This window comes from Heterodontus francisci, chromosome 16 (assembly GCF_036365525.1).
Source record: "Heterodontus francisci isolate sHetFra1 chromosome 16, sHetFra1.hap1, whole genome shotgun sequence".
NCBI lineage: Eukaryota > Metazoa > Chordata > Chondrichthyes > Heterodontiformes > Heterodontidae > Heterodontus > Heterodontus francisci.
This window is the reverse complement of record NC_090386.1, coordinates 42,362,144-42,382,713: the sequence shown is the minus strand read 5'-3', so window position 1 is coordinate 42,382,713 and position 20,570 is coordinate 42,362,144. Positions and strand designations below refer to the sequence as shown.

Sequence of the window (20,570 nt, the reverse complement as noted above, 5' to 3'; positions counted from 1 at the left end):
TTGGTTGGATGGCTATTTTAGAGATCAGTGTGTGATTATACACTGTGCTAGCTTCCTGTGTGCCTAACACAGTCTCCAAGTTAAAATGCTGTTTGTCAAAGTAGATAAAAGCCTTCCAATATTTTCATACCTGAAAGCAAGGTTTCCATTTTTTAAAATCCTTTTTCTGTTTACCACGTTGCCGTTGTGATGCCCTTGGGACTTGAATGAGGTTTAGCTGAGTTTAGTATAGGATATGAAGCAAAAGCAGAGAGACAAAGACTGCAGCTGCTGAACACAAAGGCTTCGCTTTTATTCTGTCTTAGTCTCACTTTCATTTTGAAAGCATGTGTGTTCTACAGCAGCCTCTAGAGTACACAATGCACATGCAATTGCAATTTCAAAACACTACAACACTGTATCAGCCACACCTGTTCAAGCCTGCATTCACTGGTCTTAAAGGTGAGGGCTGGACCAGGGGAACGACCAGTGTGAGAGTCAGAAGCAGCTTTAGTGGGAACAATGGCATCAAAGGTGGAGATGAGGGTGCAGCTGAGCAAATCATTGACTGCAGAAATGTTGAGGTGGACAGTGGGCCCAAAAGTTTGGAACTGCAATTGTAAGTGAATTGGGGGATAATTTTTTTCTAGGGGCAGATACATAAGGAAGTAGGGTTTGGTCGTGGAAGGTGAAATTGGATGGAGAGTAATTCAAGCAAGTGATCAGAGATGACCTTAATTGTGATTGATACAATGGGGTAGTGAGATCATGTGAAATGACAAAGTCATGGTGTGAGCCTGAATATGGGTTGAGGAAGTTTACATGGAAGCAAAGATAAAGAGAGGATAAGGAGGCAGTGAACCCAGAGGAGATAGAGCATAATGAGTTGACGTGGATGTTGAAATCATCAATGATGCAAAGTCATTCAGTTCAGAGGCTGAGGTAGGAAAGCAATGAGGATATCTCAATGTGTTATGACCAACCACTCAAGACAAAGCCCGCAATCAAAATATATGATTCTGATTGTGGTGGGAGGAATGCACTATTAATTCAATCCCAATCCTCCACAGATTGCCTAACATATCATTTTAAATTTATCAAATTAAAGAAAGAACCAGCCAAATTGTACCATCTATTAACACCCAAATGAGGCTAATCAAACCAGGTGTCTTTAGATCAACAAATTAACAGTTTAATTAGAAAACCTAAATTCCTAAACACCACGAAGACATAAACAACATTTAGTATAGAAAAAATAATTGTCCTTGCATATTACGCTCCTGCCAAAGTGAAATCTACCAATGTGGAATAGTCCAAGGTTGCTTGAAGTCCTCAAAGCCGTCCGATGGGGAAAAAATAAGGTTCTTCAATAGTAGAACAGTCCGTATTCTAGTTCAGTCGTAAGTGATGCTTTCCTTCTCCAGTGATAAATTTCAACAATTAACAACTTGCAAACACTTTTGAGGGATAAAAGATTGTCACAGTCTAACTTCCCTTCCTTCAGTTTAAACGATCAGAGAACTCAGTTCTGTTTCTGCTGGTCTAGCTGTCTGTCTGTTTCTGTGAGAGTTAGAACAGTCTGTTTCCACTATATGCCAGTTCAAAATTAAATTGCAACATTGTATCTCTTTATCTTTGGTCCTGAGTGACTGTAGCCATGCAACGAGAATGCACTCCTTGAATCACAGTCTCTGAGTGGCTGTATCCCGGGCAACGTGAATGCATTCCTTGACTCAGTCTTTAGAACTTGCTGCCTAAAAAGCAGCACGGCTCCTTTTCCAGCCTTAAAAGCACACCTCATTCTTTCTGGAAAAAAAACTACAGGATCATAACAATGAGAAAATTTTATGGCACTTGGGTGGGTATAAGAGAACGAGGATTTTAGATGACAGCTGAGAGGGGTAGATCAAGATGAGATGCTCAAAGGAGAAGAAAGTGCCAGAGGAGTAGGGGTCAAGCCAAGACATGAATGGGTAAGGATCTTGTTCATAAGTGAATGGACATTCTGGAGGGAGATGCATCGAGGGGCGGTGAGAGTTGATCTGCTGGGAGAGTCTGCAGCGTGATTAGTGGGAGGGATGAGATTGACAGGCGGGAGATTGGCAAGATTAGCCCCCATGGATGCACAGGGTGGGAATGTTGGAGAGAGGGTAGAATGGGGCAGTTGGGGGTTGCTGCTCAACTGTCTCGACATGCCTGTTGGAGGATGCCACAAGAAGCACAGAAGGAAGCTACGAGGGAGTCAAGCCTGGAATGGCAGCAGGAGAGTAGGAAGGTGGGGGAGCACTGAAGAGTTGATGTAGGGATTTGGGAAGCCAGAATACCCGAGAGAGAAGAAATATAAAGAGATCTCATGATATGAAAGAGGGGTCTAGAAAAGGTAAAGAGAAAAGGAGTACAAAAATGGATTTTAAAAAAGTGGAAAGAGAAATGATGGGCTTGGAGCCGGAGTGGTAGAAAAAATGCACATGTGAATGGACGCAGGGCAAATGCAAGTTACAAAGGCCTGGTTATGTAACAATTATTAGTATATCTCAAAATGGGAAATAGATAGGAGTCAATAAGAGGGAGTCCAGAATTAAAATCGGAGGTCTGGTGGTGGGATAACATAGGCGTAGGTTGAGCCAGCATGGAGCATTGATAAACAGTTGTCCAAGTTTGGAGACAGGTGTAGTGAGTGAAGTCCAGAAACTGCTTGAGGATAGAGAATTGGAGGGTGAACTGATGAAGGTAACCTGTGGGAATGAAGATCCAGGAGATGTACAGAATTGATTGCGAGACAGAAAGATGATGGTGAAGTTGAAGTTCACCATAAAATCCAAGCAGAAGCCAACAAAAGAGGTGAGGATGAACATAAAACTAAAGGAGAGAGCATACAAAAGTTCAACGAATAGTGTAAATCTAGGGTGTTTGGTTTGGTTGACACAAAAGACAACACAAATTTCAGCACTTTAACATGTGCTTCACACTGTGAGCGTCCATCTTTATTCTTGTGTGTGTGTGTGTGTGTGTGTGCGGCCCTAGCCACTAGAGTGAGCCAATATAAATAGACTCACATCAATTCATATGCAGGGTCTTAAAGGTAGCCTGCTCTGGTTTTCACAGCAGCACAGCAAACAAGTCATGTTCTCTGCACATAACATAACATCACCCTTCTTTTTTTTTAATTACTTGTCCAAAAGAATAATGGTAAAATCATACAGTGATCCCAATGACAACACAATAACAAACACAAAATGTATAAGTGTATGATACATGTTTTTTCAACTGAGCCCTTTAGTGTTTATAATGTTCTTTTCAGTTCAATGAGTCAACAAAACTTAGTCTTTGTACATCAATAAATGCGTATCCACTGTTCCCTTTAGCGATTGATTAACATGTTTTCAAACTGGAAGACAATTTTTTTTAAAACTTGAGCTTTATAAAAGAATTCCCTATGCTCTAGTAAGCATGCTCAGCTCACTTGCTGACAAACTGCTCCCACTTGTCTGGCATCTTGATATTCTGCCTCGATCTAGTAGACCTGGTTGGCCAGCTCTGCTGCGCTGCCATCAAAGATGTTGTGACATAATATAAAAGCAAAATACTGCGGATGCTGGAAATCTGAAATAAAAACAAGAAATGCTGGAACCACTCAGCAGGTCTGGCAGCATCTGTGGAAAGAGAAGCAGAGTTAACGTTTCGGGTCAGCGACCCTTCATCGGAACTGCCGATGAAGGGTCGCTGACCCGAAACGTTAACTCTGCTTCTCTTTCCACAGATGCTGCCAAAGATGTTGTGACCTTTGGTTTCTCTGCTCTAGGTCTCGTGGGTGCAGATGCTCCTTCATGCTTCTGAAGCTGGTGGTTGTCAGTCTCAGCTTTGAGTGGTGTGCTAGCAGTTGCTGCTGCATAGGAAGGGTTTTCCTTACTCTCTCCCCTCTAAGCTGCCTTCCAATCTGACTGACTTGCTGGCTCAGATTGAGCTGGAGGTTGTATCAGTTCATTTGTTAATCTCAGGAATTTACTTGATTGTTGTTTTCCACCCCCCCCCTATAGTTCTGAAACCTTTGCCCTCTTTGCTCACATGATACGCGATGCCCTCCCTTCACAGTGCGGCACAGTGGTGCAGTGGTTAGCACCGCAGCCTCACAGCTCCAGCGACCCGGGTTCAATTCTGGGTACTGCCTGTGTGGAGTTTGCAAGTTCTCCCTGTGTCTGTGTGGGTTTCCTCTGGGTGCTCCGGTTTCCTCCCACATGCCAAAGACTTTCAGGTTGATAGGTAAATTGGCCATTATAAATTGCCCTTAGTATAGGTAGGTGGTAGGGAAATATAGGGACAGGTGGGGATGTGGTAGGAATATGGAATTAGTGTAGGATTAGTATAAATGGGTGGTTGATGGTCGGCACAGACTCGGTGGGCCGAAGGGCCTGTTTCAGTGCTGTATCTCTAAATAAAATAAAATAAAAATAATTCACCACCCTGCCCAGTCGATGTTTCCTCTCCCAATGGCCTCCCCTTGCATCCTGCTATGATTTCCATGAAATCCGTAGGCCGTTTAGAAAATTCAAACCCAACCATTTTCAATTAGCCTCTTAACTATCTTAATTACCTGCCCACCATATCACTGTTGGAACTCCACCCTTCATTTTTGCCGCCATCAGTAAAATCAGGATGGGACATCACAACATCACACTTACTGTCTGACATCTACCATCCGATTTTATGCCACCTCGACACTGTTCCTGTCCCTAGGTCCACTTAAAATTTTGATCTTAATCTCCATGCTCATAAACAAACTAAAGATGTCTCATGCGTTTAACTGTTTCTACGATTATCTCTCATGATCTCTGAATTTTTCTGTTCTGACCTCAGTCATTTCTGTTCCATTCTTTCTCACTTTGTGAAAAAGCTTTCAGAATATCTTAAAAAGCATCTGAACCTATTAGTAACCAAGGCTGAAAGGGCAAGTAGCATGAAGTGACAGACCAAAGTGAAAGGAAGGGAACTTTAGGTGTCAGCATCAGTTTGTAGAGAAGTGACAGAAAAACCCAGTCCACAACTCCCCGTTGATGCCTGCTGAAGTCAAGCTGGTGCCATGAAGAAGGTTGCCCCAATGTCACTCCACAGCATCATTCTGCTCATGACTGCACAGAAGTGCAGCCAAGTTTCAGGCAACAGTTAATGCTCCTGCAGATGAAAAAGAACACCCTTTGCCTTTCTGCTGCCCTACACCCTAAGAACCACATCATTACCAGGTAGTACAAAAGCAACATACTGTGAATGCTGGAAATCTGAAACAAAAATACAAAGTGCTAGAATTACTCAGCAGGTCAGCATCTGTGGTAAGGAAAACAGAGTTAACGTTTCAGGTCTGTGACCTTTCTTCAGAACCCAGTTAGGTTTGGAGGCTGTACAGAAACAATTGCTGGCATTTTGACAGGTGCTGGCAAATAAACGACAATGGCTCTCAATCACCCTGGTGTGCATTCTACCATGCAGTACCGTGTAAAGCATGACATGCTGTGATTAGGGTGTTTCTGAAGTACCATCCAGCAGAATGTAGTTGTAAATTACAATTTCAGAAAACAAACTTAAAACATACATTCTCCACATAAAACCTTTATTCCACACACATTCTCTCGCTGGAAGCTTCCCACTTTGAACTTTATCAATTTAAATCGATTAATATAGCACATGTTTTACACAGAAACAAAAGAAAATAACTTAAGTCTTGGGCTCTTAGGTCTTCTTTCTTCAAGGTTCCCTATGAAGCAACTGTAAGTAGGAACTCAAGGAAAAAGTGAATTTTCACAGTACAACCTCAGACAAAATTTAAATCTAACAGCAGCCTTACACAGCATGGGAGAGGACACGCTATATCTCTTTTTCTCTCAGAACAATGAACACAATCATTTTTTTACAGTCCAATATCCATGTTATTATAACTTCTTTCTCACTTACACCAATTAAAGAAAATACAGTTATTGAAACACATTAAACAACCAACTGTTTTAAAATCACATACAAAAACAGACCACAAGGGGTTAAACAACTTTTAACTCGCAGGTACTGGCTTGCAAATGCACAGAGAAATCAAAGAGACATGCGTCACTCTCTCTCTCTCTCAGCACAAGAATACAGCACAATTAGATTTGGACACTTCCAACATCCACTCAGTGACAGACACTGAACACTGGAGCACAGACATACAAAATCAAATAGGACACTGTAATACAACACAGAAACAGAAACTGAACCCACTCACACACACATAAAGTTCCCTTTTACTGTCCACACAGCATTTTAAAACCTACCATGTGAATCTTCTGATTAACTTTCTCTAACCATTATCTTTCAATCCGTGCACCTTTTCCTTTTGTTTATTCTCTTTTCCCCCAGTTGGATTTAAAAGCCAAAGTCAGTTTGCTCAAACCGCCTGCCTCTGTATTTGTCAATTCTTCGGGGTCAAGCTATGATTCTGCCCTTTCCCTGATCCACGGCAAGCTGTTAGTTACTAGGGTCCTCAACCAATGATTCCTGGGTGCCCCTATCAGCTGTGCTCAGGCTAGATTTCCCCCAGTAGCTTTCAGATATATGGGCCATATTTTATCTGCAAAGGCCTCCGGTGCCTCGACTGTGAGCCTCGACTGTGAGCAGTCTGGTCTGCTCAACCTGCAAGAACAGGCTGCCCTGGTTATGTCCCAGCACCACTAAAATTTAGTCCTTCAAACCAGCTGTGGTTCCCCCTCCCAACTTAATGGCTGTCAACAAACTCTGCTACAGTTTCCCATTTAGGGAGAACAGTATCAGCTTCTTCATTTCGTCCTCATCACAGTTATTAATTCCCTCTATCTGCTCTATGCTAGTGAAATGGACAGAGGCACCCCTCCATGCATCAGTTTCGGCACCCTGGCCAGCATTTCCTGTAACTGAAGGGTCAAAAAGGGGATCACATCATCACTCTGCACCGGTGCCGGACTGCTGCCTGCTGGGGGTGGACCGAACTTTTGCTGTTGCAGAGGGCACATCAGTCTTGGTCGTCCCAGTGCCTCGGGAGCCATCCGACACTCATTATACTGAGTCCCATCACCGGGCTCCTTTCTTTCCTCATCTCAGTCTACCCCAACTTCCCCTGGCGCCATAAGACAAGCCATACCCCTGGCCCTGGATAATGCTAGGGTCAGCTTATGAATTTTCCTGTTACAGGGCCCATGATCGGCCTCTTCATATACCCGATTTTGAGATACCCTGTATGCCACTTTGATACCTTTCAATTGTTTCTCAGCCTTGTCGTCTCTCTCTAAATTTCTGGCTCTTTCCTCACGCTGAGCCTGACACTCCATTTTAGTCTCGGTGACCTGACATTGCAGGTACTCTGTCGTATTCCTGGAAGTTTCTTCCTGCACTTTCCTCTCCTGCCTTTCATTATTTAGATCTTCCATCAGCTGATTCACTATGGCCTCTCTGTCGCTTGCCCTGTTTTCTGATTCCCTTTTCTCCTCTTCTAACTGCTTAACTCTCTCCATGAGAATGTGAATTTGTTTCTGCATACACAGTCCCTAAATTGTCTTTTCTTTTGATTACTTATACTTGCTAATTAACATCCACTCTGCTGTCTTCTCCTGTAGACCATCAAAGTGCTTCATTTCCATCACCCATGGCTCGAAAATGTTTACCTTATCACAAACATACGAGGATATCCTATCCTCTATCAAGGGTTTCCTGCCCTTGACCCTGTCCAGCATTTTGCTCTTAACCTCAAAATCCTGAGATTCCACCATCACAGATACCATTCTTCAGCCAATTTGATTCACTCCACCTGATATCAAAAAATGATTCAGCGCACTGGATACAGCAAAGGCTATAAACCCCGACAAGATCCTGGCTGCCGTGCTGAAGACTTGTGTTCCAGAACTAGCCGGGCCTCTACCCAAGCTGTTCCAGTACAGCTACAACACTGGTATCTGCCTGACAATGTGGAAAATACCTAGGTATGTCCTGTCCACAAAAAGCAGGACAATTCCAATACAGCCAATGACCACTGCATCAGTCTACTCTCAATTATCAGCAAAGTGATGGAAGGTGTCGACAGTGTCATCAAGCAGCACTTTCTCACCAATAACCTGCTCACCCACGATGAGTTTGGGTTCTGCCAGAACTACTCAGCTCAAGACCTCATTACAATCTTGATCCAAACATGGACAAAAGAGCTGAATTCCAGAGATGAGGCAAGAGTGACTGTCATTGACATCAGGGTGACATTTGACCAAGTCTGGCATCAAGGAGCCCTAGCAAAATTGAAGCTAAGGGAATCAGTGGGAAAACTCTCCAATGGTTGGAATAATACACAGCACAAAGGAAGATGGCTGTGGTTGTTGGAAATCAATCATCTCAGCCCCAGGACATCGCTGTAGGAGTTCCTCAGGGCAGTGTCATAGACCCAACTATCTTCAGCTGCTTCATCAATGACCTTCTTTCCATCATAAGCTCAGAAGTGGGGATGTTCACTAATGATTGCACAGTGTTCAGTTGTATTTGCATCTCCTCAGATAATGAAGCAGACCAGGCCTGCAGGCAGCAAGACCAGGACAACAATCAGGCTTCAGTTTAGAAGTGGTAAGGAGTATTCTAGCCACACAAGTGCCAGGCAATGACCATCTCCAACAAGAGATATCTAACCATATCCCCTTGACTTTCAAAAGCATTACCATCACTGAAACTCCACCATCAACATTCTTAGAATTATCATTGACCAGAAACTTAATTGAACCAGCCTCATAAATATTGTGGCTACAAGAGCAGTCTGGGAATTCTGTGGCAAGTAACTCCTCTCCTGACTCCCCACAATCTTTCCCCCAATCTTCAAGGCACAAGTCCGGACTGTGATGGAACACTCTTCACTTGCCTGGATGACTACAGCTCCAACAACACTCAAGAAGCTCGACACCATCCAGGACAAAGCAGACTTCTTGACTGGCACCCCATCAACTACTTTAAACATTCACTCCTACCATTGTGGCTGCATTGTATACCATCTACAAGATGCACTGCAGCAAGTTGCTGATGCTCCTTTGACAGCAGCTTCTAAACCCTTGAACTCTCCTGCGTAGAAGAACATAGGCAGCAGGCCAATGGGATCACCACCACCTGCAAGTTCACCTCCAAGTCATACACCATCCTGACTTGGACATATATCACCGTTCCTTCATTGTTGCTGGGAGAAATTCATGGAACTCCCTGCCTAATAGCACTTTGGGCATACCGACACCACAAGGATTCCAGGGGATCAAATAGGTGGCTTACCACCACCTTCTCAAGGGAAATTAGTGATAGAGAATAAATGCTGGCCCTGCCAGCGATGCTCACATCACAAGAATGAATGAAAACATATCTTCCCTACCAGTGGAAAATGTTTCTCTCTGTTTACCCTATCTGTTCTTTTCAAACACCTTAAAATTGCAATCAAATCACAGCTTAATCTTCTATATTCCAGGGAATACAAGCCTAGAATCTCTCCTCATAATTTAACCCTTCGAGCCCTGGTAGCAAATGCCGAAGAAATGTATTAAAAAAGTTGATTTTAAGGGGATGAGAATAGAACTAGAAAAATAAATTGGAAAAATTTACTAACAAAGAAATAGAATAGCAGTGTGAAACATTTAAAATAGTGATCAACAGAATGGAAAGGAAATATATCCCACTAAAAAGCAAGAACTAACCATCCAGTGATGACACACCACAGATAAGATAAAGAAAAAGACAAACACACAGGACACAGAGGACAAGGGAGAGGATGACAAAAGGGAATACAAAAAATTAGGAAAGAAGTAAAAAAAAATTAGGAAGGCAAAGAAAAACCATGAAACTAAATTATAAATAAATAGAAAATAAATAATAAATTATTCTACAGACACCTAAATAGCAAAAGAAAGACCAGGATTGTGATAGGGTCACTGAGGAATACACATTATAAATGCACAGTTAGTGACAGTGAAATGCAGAAATGTTGAATAATTACTTAGCCTCGGCAATTACCAGAGAGACTAAAATGTTGGACATGACATTAAAAGTAGAGACTAAAAAAGATTTAAAGACATTTAAGATAGAAAGGCGGGTGGGGGAGGGGTGGGGGGTGGTGGGGGTGATAATTGATAAACAACTCAAAGTGAGGGTGGATAAAGCCTTTCCGGATTGATTGCATGCATGCATGTTCAAAAAAAGTTAGGGAAGTGATAGCAGAGACACTATTAAATAGGTATAAAAATTAATTAGAAAAGGGAATCGTGCCAAAGGATTGGTGGACAGCTGAGGTAATTCCTTCATATAAAAAGGGAGATTTTAATCACCTGGGATATTTGGAATTTAGTTTGCTTCATTGATCTGTGTAAAGCACTTATTATTACTTGAGGCAGCGGGTAAGTAACATGTCCAGCAAGCTATTAAAGACATTTTGAACTTAATAATGTTTTTATGATCTTTTCCCAATCAATGTGAATTTCTCAAGTACTTTTACACAATTGAGGAAAGGTGAGATCTTTCTGTTCCATTAAATATTACCTAAATGGTTTGAGTTAGAGACAATGGTTTCTCATACTAGTTGGGAATGGCCATAGTATAAGCACGGTCCTTCCTGAGGTCATTACTTTCAAGACTTATATTAGTTAATGGCCTTTAGCTTAGAAGATTCTTGTAGTCAAAGTATTGGGAACTTCCATGGCCAAAAGTCTGGGTGATGGTTTTAATTAGCTTTACTTTATACCCATTTCACAGTATTCAGTTTCACTACTGATTTCCATTTTGTCTGGACAACTTTCAAGCAAAACTCCATTTTAGACTCATTTAGAACATTTCCAATATGAATAAAGCACACACCCTTCAGGCAGTTTATGGGGTAGCATTCCTACAATGCCCTCTGTCCCCAACCCCCAGAATTGCCATAAAACCTCCCAAACACTACCGATCCCTGGAAGAGGAAATAGCACAGGTAGCTAGTCTTACAATGGGTAGATTTCAGTACAATAGCATCTAACATACGTGTCACTCTCCCCTTACCAAATACAAATAAAAGTACACTGGTTAAATAGTTAAATATACCATCTCCCTGCACACGGCACTGCTACCATTCCTGGCTGGTCTGGGGCTTCAATTTCATTCAAAAGGCCTTGGACGTCTCAGCGGAAAAATTCTGGGTGCTATGCCTGGCTGTAGCCCGACCCTGTTGTCCGTTGGTTGCAGATGACTATTAACTGGTCATAAAACTGCTAAAATATAATGAAGATATTGATGAGAAATATATTGAAGTTATTTGAGAGAGAAATTAAAGAGGGAAGTGTTTGCGACTTACCTGTATCTCTCCTGGCGAGCTGCCTAATAATGCTTTAAAAAAACTGAGAGAAATTTCCTGGGGTTCCAGGGAAGATGCAAGTGTTGAAGCCCTGCACCCCAATGCAAAAGGCCATTGATCTGAAATGTGAACTCAGTTTCTCTCTCCAGAGGTACTGTTGGATCTGCTGAGTATTTCCAGCATTTTCTGTTTTTATTTCAGATTTCCAGTATGCGCAGTATTTTGCTCTTGTATAGTTTAATTTCTCCTTCATCCTGTTTTGCTATTTTCCTCAGCCTGTTTCCTGAAATTTTAGGAATATTTCTAATTTTACTGCTGTTTAAGTGCTAAAAATTCATTAAGGCCAATGCTCGGGCATGGTGTTGCGATTTGTGATTTGCTCACACCTGCTCCTTTTGTGGCAGGCAGCATCAAATTTGGTGCTGCCTCTTCATTTTGAATGAATGTGTGACCAGTTGCTGAACATGGGTCTATTGTATTACTGCTTGATATTTTCGTTCAGACCAGTTGACAAAAATCAAATGTCCTGGAGTTCACATCATCTAAATGCCCTCATGTGGAGAGATTTTTAGTAGTTTTAGAGGGTGTGAAACGGATTGCCATTAAAACAAGGAGAGACAATTGGTCCTACGTTTTGAATGACTGGGTTCGTTAACATTGTTTTGAGAGTGCGCTTCATTGGCTCAACATTGCTCAACGAGGTTGGATTGTACACAATATGGAACTACTCTGAACTCCTAAAAGATTAATTGTACATTGCATCATCTCCGCATTAAAATGAGTGCCTTGATCTGAATTGATTGATCGGGGTAGTCCCGACCTGGTGAACCTGTGTTGTGCCAATACTTTAGCTGTGGCCTGAGCTGTACCTTGCGGAATCGTGGAAGTTTCCACTCACTTAGAACAGATAATATCTACCAGGACACACTTGTTATACTTAGATGTCAGAGGAAATGGTCCAGTGTAATTGAGCTGAAGATCAGTTCACAGTCCGCCGGAGGGCCTGATATGTTGAAGAGTGGCCTTCTTGGCATGTGGGTCAGGTTTGTGTTGAGCACAAATAATGCAATTCTGACAATAGTAATCAGTGTCCTCTTTACACCCAGGCCACCAGGCCTCCTGGTGTCTTTGTCTTTGCTGGTCTGATGTGACCAGCAGTTAGAGACTCATGTACTTGACAAATGAATTGATTTTGCAGCATTTTGGCACAATCCATTTCCACCCGTTGTTGGAGGACGCCATCCTTGATTTGCAACGAAGTCACACACACCTAGTTTAAGAAAAGGCTTTTCAGATTATTATGGCTCTAATCACCAAAAGGAGGGATGGATCCTCCTTTTGGGCCTGTTGTAAATGTTGCCATGCAGGCCCCCACCTGCCAAGACTGAGACATACATTACTTCACCACGTGAGCATTAAAACTTAAAATTGCTGCTGGGAAGAAAAGAGGGCCTATCACAAGGGGTTGCCAAGCCCCTGACTGGAAAGACATTTGCATAGTAGCAGACAGTACTTGGAACAGACAAAGGAGCCACTCCCTGCTCCAATTTAATCCACAATGGACTTTTGATTACCAGAGGTTGAAGGTGGAAAGGCCAGCATTCCAGGTTAACTGCTAAGATGGCCGAATACACAAACAGACATGGTCAGATCAGTTTAGTTACACGGCTAACTGACTGTTGGAGTTTTTTGAATTTGAACTTGCCACAGAGAATTTGAACTCAGAAAGCTGTTTGCTCCTGGACTGAAAACATCTCTCTCCTGTCTGCTCCCATCTCTTTCTCACAGAACTGAAGACCCATTGAAGACACATGAACCCCAAGAGAGAAAAGTCTCCTACAGTGAACAAGGTTTAAGAAGAATACTGGGTCCCAACGAAAAGCAAGACTACTGACTAAAGGACTACAGTGAGCCCGAAGCACAGCAACAAGAAACTCTTCTGATAATGCTTCAAACTTCTCTACTTTATTTTTTCTTATCTTTTTTGTCTCTATTTGCATGTGCGTATCGTGTATGCATGCGAGCATGGAGTGCGGGGTGTATCCATAGGCATTAACCAAATTAGAGCCTAAGTTGCAGATAATGATGAGGATTGTCAGAGGATACAGCAGGATATAGATCGGTTGGAGACTTGGGCGGAGAAATGGCAGATGGGGTTTAATCCGGACAAATGTGAGGTAATGCATTTTGGAAGGTCTAATGCAGGGGTGACGTTTACAGTAAATGGCAGAACCCTTAGGAGTATTGACAGGCAGAGAGATCTGGGCGTACAGGTCCACAGGTCACTGAAAGTGGCAACGCAGGTGGATAAGGTAGTCAAGAAGGCATACGGCATGCTTGCCTTCATCGGTCGGGGCATAGAGTATAAAAATTGGCAAGCCATGTTGCAGCTGTACAGAACCTTAGTTAGGCCACACTTAGAATATTGTGTGCAATTCTGGTCGCCACACTACCAGAAGGATGTGGAGGCTTTGGAGAGGGTACAGAGGAGGTTTACCAGGATGTTGTCTGGTCTGGAGGGCATTAGCTATGAGGAGAGGTTGGAAAAACTCGGATTGTTTTCACTGGAATGACGGAGGTGGAGGGGCAACATGATAGAGGTTTACAAAGTTATGAGCGGCATGGACAGAGTGGATAGTCAGAAGCTTTTTCCCAGGGTGGAAGAGTCAGTTACTAGGGGACATAGGTTTAAGGTGCGAGGGGCAAAGTTTAGAGGGGATGTGCGAGGCAAGTTTTTTACACAGAGGGTGGTGAGTGCCTGGAACTTGCTGCCAGGGGAGGTGGTGGAAACAGATACGATAGCGACGTTTAAGAGACATCTTGACAAATATATGAATAGGAAGGGAATAGAGGGATATGGGCCCCGGAAGTGCAGAAGGTGTTAGTTTCGGCAGACATCAAGATCGGCGCAGGCTTAGAGGGCCGAATGGCCTGTTCCTGTGCTGTACTGTTCTTTGTTTCATAAATTTCACCTTTCTTCTTTAATCCTGAGAAAACCTGGTTGTGCTCATTTCTTTGCCTTATGATTGGAAAGTGGTGAACAAGGATTCACCAAGGTGGAGCTCAAAACACAGTGTGTTTAAAATTAAACCCTGTTACAATGAGACCAGGTGAAGGCTGAAAAGACCCCTAGGCATCTTTCTCACCTGGTCGTAACAATGTAATGGATGGGGCTTGGAATGTGGAATGACTGAATCACCCAAAGGGGCCAACATCTGTGGATGCCATGGATCTCTATTCTCTGTTCCCTCTTTTGATAACTCATTAGCATGAGAATTCCCTTCCCAATGCTCCTCTGTTTTGGTGTGTGTTTGTGCCTTGTATATGGCTATTTGTTCCTCTCCTGTTGTGCAGAATCAAAAATACACCTTAACAATGGAGATGAAGGGAGGGGAGTTCCTATCAGCAGAGAGGAATCCCCATTTCTCCCATAAAGGTTGGTGCTCAGTCAGGGAATTGCACATATGCATCAAATACAGTGAGGAGTGATAAGCAGGAAATCTTCAATAAAGTCATATAATAGCTGACCAGATTCAAAAGTATGATAGGGAAATCACAGATATGGGCAAAGGTAATCTCAAAACAATCTCTATCTTACGTTTGTCAGGGAGCTGTCCAACCACCAATTGGGAATCCAAGCAATGAGACCATTTCTTGGTCTGTCTCTGCACTTTCAATGTCAGCAGCAATTAGGATTCGGGGTCAGTAGCCATCAGGACCTTAGGTCCATGTCCATCAGACCTTCGGAGTCAGTGCCTGTCAGAATCTTGGAAGCAGAGGGGATTTTTGGGAAACAAGTTGGTGTCACTTTATTGAGCTGCCTGTAATCAACAATTAGTCTCCGTGAACCATCTATCTTTTGAACTGGCCAAATCGGGAAGATAGCCCAGGTAGAAATCTATCTTAATACCCACTGTTCTATTATACAGTCAATTGTAGCTTGCACATGCTCATCTGTTTCTCGAGGGATACAGTGCTACCTCTGGGAATGCGGTAGTTCGAGTCCCTGAATTTTAATCATTCCTGTGTTTATGCTTCACAACTCATCCCTATTATTATCTAAAGCTTCCTGTGTACCTGGGTCTGGGGAAACTAGTATCTGGTCTGAATCATAGAGTTCAACTTTCTTAATAGTGAATACTGTCCTGTGGGCTGGGATCACAGTTTGTTACTGATAGGCTGGTCCTCCTCAGTCTTGTTTGCCAGAGAAATCAATTGACAAGGTGGACTGCCAGTCCATGTGCAATCAAACGATTGGCCCACAAAATGTTCATTCCATCATTTAGGTTCATGGCTGCTCAACCTTTAAGAGGTCTACTCACAGTGGTATGAAGATTGGATCTATCCCTGTTTGTGCTGTTCCAGTAAATCCATGCAACTGGGATCAAAGTCCCCCTGAAAAGGGAGACTTCTCAGGTTCTCGCTCAGCTAGAACCATTTGTGTCACAAGAGTATCCTTGTGGTGACCTCCAAGCACAACCTGCCATCTTCAAAAATGGTCAAACTGTAGCGGGCACAATGTGCTTACTGAGGCCGTCACTGTAATAATTGTAGCAATGGTGGCTGAGGTCAATTCTCCACATCAGTTATTTAAATTAAACCCACACTGTATTCAGCAGCTTTTTTGCCATTTTCTCACTAGTAGGAAATAGCAACAATAGTGTGGATGGTTGTTGGAATGCAAATATCTCATGCAGGATTGCATGTCAAATGTCTGCCCGAATCTTACTTGCTGTTTAATCATGTTAATAATAATATCTGGGAGTTTTAGCTACTGCAATTGCCTGTCTGAAATGTTGCTCTATGATCTCTAAAGCTTTAGCAGATATGAGCTCTTTGCCATAATAATAAAAGCAAAATACTGCAGATGTTGGAAATCTGAAATAAAAACAGAAAGTGCTAGAAATACTCAGCAGGTCTGGCGGCATCTGTAGAGAGAGAAGCAGAATTAACGTTTCAGGTCTGTGACCCTTCATCAATGGGTTCTTTGCCACTTTTCGTTCAATCGCCGCCTCCATCTCACACCCAACAGTAGCCTGCTGTCTCCTGCCTTCGCTCTTCTGTTCGCCACTCCTTCTGGTGCCTGTCTGCTCGAAGCTTGCTCGCTGCTGCCTTCCCTTGGTGGCTTCCTCCCTGCCTCGGTGGCTCATTTCCTGCTCCCCACCCCACCTCAGGAGAGCGCGGCGGGGATCGATCAGCCGAGGGGGGAAAGCAGCGGGGCCTGGAGCGAGTGGCTGGGGGAAGGCAGCGGTGAGGTGGGAAGCAAGCAGCCGGGGTGGGGGATGGGGTGGAAGCAGTGAGACGGGGAAGCGGCAATTGAAGCAGAGATGGTGGGAGGGACTGGGGTATTGTTCAGGAGATTGAAGGCAGCAATCGCAGCTATTGAGGGGTGAGGAGTCACTGTACTGCGGCAGCTGGTGGAGCCTCCTCCAGTGACTCACTGATGTGTCTAAGAATGTACTGGGGCTGCACCCTGTAAGAATGTTGCAGATCTGGTTTTACGAGTTACGGCAACCATATGCTTGATTTCTGTTCCAGTGCATAGCAACTCTCAGCATAAAAGGGCAGCACCTTGATCTTAGTATGTTTGAAAACAGGCTTGGCTCTTGGAATAGATAGTGCTGAAATCGTTACTTTAAAAGACCCAAACGAAATTTCTGCTAAAGATTACGTACTGCCGTGGGTGCCTCTTAATAGTTTTACTAAGATCTGGTTCTCCATCTCTAATTTTAATTAAAATGTGTAAAAAAGCAAATGCATAACTTTTTTGCTGCAGGCATGATTAGACTAACGCCACCTTAACATCAAATGCAACTTAAGTCCCACCTAAATTGTCAGGATTGTCAGTTGTTAGTGACCATTTTCCCTCTACACTGTGACTTCTGCCTTGCTGAACAAGCTTTGTGAATGTGGCAGTGTGCAGACAGTGGTAAATGTGCCACCTTATTTGAAGAAGAAACCAGGAAGTTCGGATAGTGATTGCTTTGCCTGCTGATTCTGAAAAGCAAACCAGACACTCTGCAAATTCTGACTGCCCTGTAAAGCTTTTATGATTGGCTTTTATGATAAATCCCTCACCACTTCACAGAGTATTATTTCTCTTTTAGAATCATCAAATCATACAGCATAGAACAATGATATTCGGCTCATTATGTCTATGTCAGTTCTTTGAAAGAGCTATCCAATTAGTCCCACTCCCCGTTTTTTCTGCATAGCCCTGCAATTTTTTTTTCAATGTCAGGTATGGATCCAGTTCTCTTCTGAAAGTTACTGTTGAATCTGCTTCTACAGGCAGAGGCATTACAGATTGAAATAACTCACTGTGTAAAAGAAATTTATCTCCCCCTGGTTCTTCTGTCAATTACTTTAAAACTGAATTCTCTGGTCACTCACCCTCCTCCCTACGTTCACAAATGCCCTCTTCCCTTCTTTCCCTTCCCGCAACCCACAGGAAAGTACTTTCCTTTGCAGATGGCTTTTTTCATTGCTTCTCCTGATTTCAACTCCTGACCATGTTGTTATTTTATTCCAGGAACAGACTCGGTTCCCCATGCTAAGGGCAAGAATTCCGGGCCCGGCAAATCCTGATCACGTGATTAAGAATTTCCAACTGTAGCATGGGGCACAGAGGTTTTACCAGAGAAAAAAAACTGAATCAGGTAGGAGCTGGAACAGTGACTGACAGTAAGAAAGCCATCAGGGAGTGAAATGGATCCTGTTTAACACTACTCCCACAACCATACCTCTGAAGGGGGAATTTTAAGATTGTTTCAAATTTTTTCTTGTTTATTTATTGTGAATGCTCATCTGAAGCATATTTTGTTGTGCACCTTGTTGACTGCCTGGTTGCTCAGCCTTAGTTACATGATATCTGTAAGTCAGGCAGGCCATTTGACTCATTATAATTCATCCATCTCGAAGAACTCTACCCTCTCCTCATTGCAGCATCTAATTGTCTCTTAAATGATTCCAATGCTTTCATCTTCACCACTCTGCCTGGAAATCCATCCCAAGTATTGATCATTCTCTACATGAAGAACAACTTCCTGCTGTCAATCGTAAAGATATCTTTTTCTGGTTTGACCTTTGCCTTCTTGTCCTAAGGTCACTGTTCAAATCAAAGTAGTATTCTGGATTAATCTTTTCCATACCATTTATTTTGTTTATACCCATTTATAAGCTCACCTCCAATATCTCTTTTCCAGGCCGAAAATCCCAACTCCCTCCAGCCTATTCTCATAATCAGAGCCCTGATGGGATCAGCTTCATGGTTCTTCTCTGCACTGTCTCCAACACGAGAATATCTTCCTTGTTTTTTAGTATATATGTTTAAAAACTAGGTTCCCCTGTAGGAAATGGCCCTTCTGCCTTGATAACTCCATTAAGACATTGTTCCTCAGGAAAGTTGCGATAACTCATATTTTGTCTGCAGTACTTATCCTGGGGTGGAGCAAGCCATTCAATTAAAATATGAATGTTTAGTGCGTTTTGTTTGTATTTGTTTTTATTTGGCAGCTCTTGTTGAGTTTAAATGACACAGACTGAAATTTTCCTTTTCCATGCAAAACATTGGAGTGTTTTTGTCAGCTATCTTTCCCAATTGAGTCATCTAACTGAAGCCAAGGGACATGGATATGCTGGTGACAATGGAAGCAAATAAGGTTAATATTCAGCAACTTTGTGCCAGGTCCAGTTCACATAGAAATTTAGCAGAGCAAATGTCACTTTCATTTCCTATCTTCTAAAAAGAGATAGTTAAATTCCTAACTATTATAAATCTACCAATTACCTCTATTTAGTTATCCACTTATTCAATAAATCTGTTTGGCAGGATATAGCCTCACCCATAATTATTTATTTATAATTATGTATTTATTCTGTTGCTTTCTCAAGTCAAGGGAAATAACGAGGTTAGATAGTAGCTGAAAAATATTGAAATATTGATAAGATTCTCTGTTTAATCCCTGGACTTGCTACAAATTGCCTAGATATTGTACACCTTCTAGTTCATAGGGAATGACAGCACCTTCTAAATCTGCGACCTCTATTACCTAGAAGGACAAGGACAGCAGGCAGATCGGAGCACCACCACCTACAAGTTTCCCTCCAAGTCATGCACCACCCTGTCTCTGTTTCTTCCTTGTTGCTGGGTCAAAATCCTGGAAGTCCCGACGTAACAGCAATGGGGGTGTACCACACCCTGACTGCAGTGGTTCAAGAAGGCAGTTCACCACCACCTTCTCAAGGGAAATTAGGGATTGGCCATAAACGTTGGCATTGCCAGCAATGCCCACATCCCATGAACAAATTTAAAAAAAAGAGGACTCACCTACAGGAATTTTCTGAGATGCTGAACCCAAGGAAAATATTTTGAGTGATGCCCCACAAATGTAGTAAGGGCATTGTCTTGTGTTTGATGAGTCATTTTTGTTTGTCTTACTTACTTGTTTTAATAATGCTCTGCTTGTATTAAAGGCTATTATTTTGATAATATGTAATCATGGCTTTCATTGTTACAGTGTCATGGCATGCGATGTTAATCATAATATGCCTGATACTAAGATGTGCAATTTATACACCACTTTGAAGAGTTAATTATCTCATTTTGTTTTTAAGTTATTATACATTTGACACAGACACAACCTGTTGCTGCCCTCGTATAAGATTTCCCTTCCAGCAACAATGGGTGTGGAGTTATTGCTGTCTTTCCTCCACAGGTAGTTTATGCGCAGCTGAAAGGACCGAGAAGTTTTTCTTCTCTGTCTGGTTGAGGACACATGACAGTGCTTTGGTTTGCAAATTGTGGCAATGTGCTGAATACAGTTGTGGTTATTGCAACTAGTCTGTCAGAATTGGAGTAAAAATTAGCAACTGGACTGTAGCTGCCTGAACGTCGCAGACACTGACGTTCCAGCTGAAGAGCCTGCATTTGTGCATGTGCAAGCACTGCACCACCTAGTGGTTTCGTTTGTCAGCAAACGCAGCCGTTTGCCAATCTGTTGGTACCCTACCGGAATCCAGTGAGTTTTGGTATATTACGACCAATGCCTCCACTATCTCTGCAGCCACTTCTTTTAAAACCCTTGGATGCAGTCTTGGTGACTTGTCTGCCTTTAGTGCCATCAGTTTGTCAAGCACCTTTTCCTTCATGATAGAGATTGTTACAAGTTCCTCCCTCCCATTTACACCTTGCTCATCTATTATTGTCGGGATGTTTATAATGTCCTCAACTGTGAAGACCGATGCAAAATATTGGTTTAAATTA

General features: G+C 42.6%; 1 long non-coding RNA gene across 3 annotated transcripts; it reads left to right on the top strand.

Moving 5' to 3' along the window:
• The first annotated feature begins 16,399 nt into the window (after positions 1-16,399).
• On the top strand, positions 16,400-19,761 carry LOC137378453 (uncharacterized). Of its 3 annotated transcripts, none has more exons than XR_010976608.1 (3): positions 16,400-16,555; positions 17,838-17,964; positions 19,312-19,761. It is a non-coding gene; the product is annotated as an uncharacterized lncRNA (long non-coding RNA). The 3 variants fall into 3 exon arrangements; XR_010976607.1 differs by having other exon boundaries at positions 16,400-16,560; XR_010976609.1 differs by having other exon boundaries at positions 16,406-16,560; positions 19,361-19,761.
• The last annotated feature ends 809 nt before the right edge of the window (positions 19,762-20,570 follow it).